Source organism: Notothenia coriiceps, unplaced genomic scaffold (assembly GCF_000735185.1).
Source record: "Notothenia coriiceps isolate Sejong01 unplaced genomic scaffold, NC01 NC01_scaffold00000339, whole genome shotgun sequence".
NCBI lineage: Eukaryota > Metazoa > Chordata > Actinopteri > Perciformes > Nototheniidae > Notothenia > Notothenia coriiceps.
In genome coordinates, this window is record NW_011333040.1 from 3,885,656 (window position 1) to 3,888,372 (window position 2,717).

A 2,717-nucleotide genomic window follows, 5' to 3' on the forward strand; every position below is an offset into this window, starting at 1 on the left:
GAGGAGCGTGTGTGTGTGTGTGTGTGTGTGTGTGTGTGTGTGTGTGTGTGTGTGTGTGTGTGTGTGTGTGTGTGTTCAGCAGCAGCAGCCTTCCACATGCTCTTTTTTTTGCCTTATATGGTCACAAGCTGGTTGAGTAAGAGAGAGAGATGGAGGTGTGGTCTATTGTTTTTGGCGGAGGAGGTGTAGAGTTACCAGAGAGAGAGAGAGAGAGAGAGAGTCACTCTTTATACATTAATGGAGATACCCTGCAACCTTTGAGCCTGTCGTCATGTATTCAGTCACCTCGCTGCTCTGTGAACACACACAAAGAGGATGAGACATGGGGAGGTGTGTGTGTGTGTGTGTGTGTGTGTGTGTGTGTGTGTGTGTGTGTGTGTGTGTGTGTGTTTTGGGAAATAGCATTTACTCCAGTGCTGTACTTAAGGACAACTTTTAGAGTACATGTAATTAACATTGAGAATGTTCCATATACTGTACATATAAATGGACACTAGTTTAAAAATTGGTTGTTATTTTCATTAAATGTCACTTTAAACTTCTACTCCACTATATTTGGTGGGGAGAATCTTGTATTTTAATTGTTTTAATACGTTGAATTGCTAGTTACCTATCACATTTACTTGTTATGTTTTGATTTACATTTTAAATGGACTTTTTTTATGAAGTACTAGGAACATATATTTTACAATTAAACAATAACACATTTTATTTACCTGTGGGTTGACAATCGTTTTTTGCTGTATCTTCTGCAGATCATCAATAACAAAAGGTGCCGTCATGCAGTCCCAGACATCAGAACGCTCTGCAGGAATGTCTTTCATCCCGAACACAATGCTACATCTGGATCACCTGATTATGCAACGCCACTGGAATTTCCCCCCCCCCCCTCTTCCTCTGGTTGCTACTGGGATGATCTAATCCCAGCCCGACCGCTGAGAGGTGCAGATGGAAACATGTCAGACGCTGAGTGTGTTTAATAAGCAGTGTGCGGGATGCAGTCAGCTGTGGGGCTGTGATAACATGGGGGGGGGGGGGTAGGATAGGTGGGAATGTGTTTTAGTTAGAGAGACGTTGAGAGAAGAGGAGGATGAAGAGATGTGTCTCGGCTGCAGGTGTTTTCTGCCTCAGGTGACCTCATTTCCTGCAGAGCTTCTACAGGGCAGTGACACGGAAATCTCCACACACACACACACACACACACACACACACACACACACACACACACACACACACACACACTCTCTCAGAGTGCATGTGAACACGTCCTCTCAGAGTACATGTGAACATGTAAAGCTTAACCCAAACCCCTATGATGTTATTGGTAATCACTCCTCGAGGTTTCAGGAAGTTAGATCAATGATGTGAATAACCATCAGGACAACAACTGTCTCCAAAGGAGATCTGTGGCGGCTCCAATTCAAACTCATGTGAAACAGAAAAGACCTTTAACCCAATCCTTTCTGTGAAACTTCAATATTTAAGAGATTTCAACAGAATATAAGTATTTATCAATGTATTTAAGAAATGTGCTCACTGGTCCTAGTGGTCCGTGAGTGCCCCCTAGTGGTCCGTTAGAGACCGCTAGTGGTCCGCGAGCGCCCCCTAGCTGTCCGTTAGAGACCCCTAGTGGTCCGTGAGCGCCCCAAGTGGTCCGTGAGCACCCCCTAGTGGTCAGTGAGCGCCCCCTAGTGGTCCGTGAGCGCCCCCTAGTGGTCCGCGAGCGCCCCCTAGTAGCACTCTGCTTCCTCACTCCTTTCTCCTGCTCTCTGGATCCTCCATCCTTTCTCCTGCACTCTGCTTCCTCACTCCTTTCTCCTGCACTCTGCTTCCTCACTCCTTTCTCCTGCTCTCTGGATCCTCCCTCCTTTCTCCTGCTCTCTGGATCCTCCCTCCTTTCTCCTGCACTCTGTTTCCTCCCTCCTTTCTCCTGCACTCTGTTTCCTCCCTCCTTTCTCCTGCTCTCTGTTTCCTCCCTCCTTTCTCCTGATCTCTGTTTCCTCCTTCCTTTCTCCTGCTCTCTGTTTCCTCCCTCCTTTCTCCTGCACTCTGGTTCCTCCCTCCTTTCTCCTGCTTCCTTCCTCCTTTCTCCTGCACTCTGTTTCCTCCCTCCTTTCTCCTCGTTCATCGTCTCCAGGGAGAAGCAGAGAGGAGATCAACAGAAACTGAAGGTTTGGATCCACAGAACTCAGACACACAACAAACCACCTGACAAACCTTCACAGAAAACTGCACACCCTAGTGGTCCGTGAGCGCCCCCTAGTGGTCCGTTAGAGACCCCTAGTGGTCCAAGAGCGCCCCCTAGTGGTCCGTTAGAGACCCCTAGTGGTCCGTGAGCGGCCCCTATTGGTCCGCGAGCGCCCCCTAGTGATCGGTGAGAGACCTCTAGTGGTCCGTGAGCGCCCCCTAGTGGTCCGCGAGCGCCCCCTAGTGGTCCGTGAGCGACCCCTAGTGGTCCGCGAGCGCCCACCTAGTGGTCCGGAGCGACCCCTAGTGGTCCGCGAGCGACCCCTAGTGATCCACGAGCACCCCCTAGTGGTCCGTTAGAGACCCCTAGTGGTCCACGAGCGACCCCTAGTGGTCCTAGGGTGACACCTAGTGGTCCGCGAGAGACCCCTAGTGATCCGCGAGAGACTCCTAGCAGTCTGCAAGCGACCCCTAGTGGTCTGCGAGAGACCCGTGGCGGTCCGCGAGCGACGCCTAGTGGTCCACGAGCG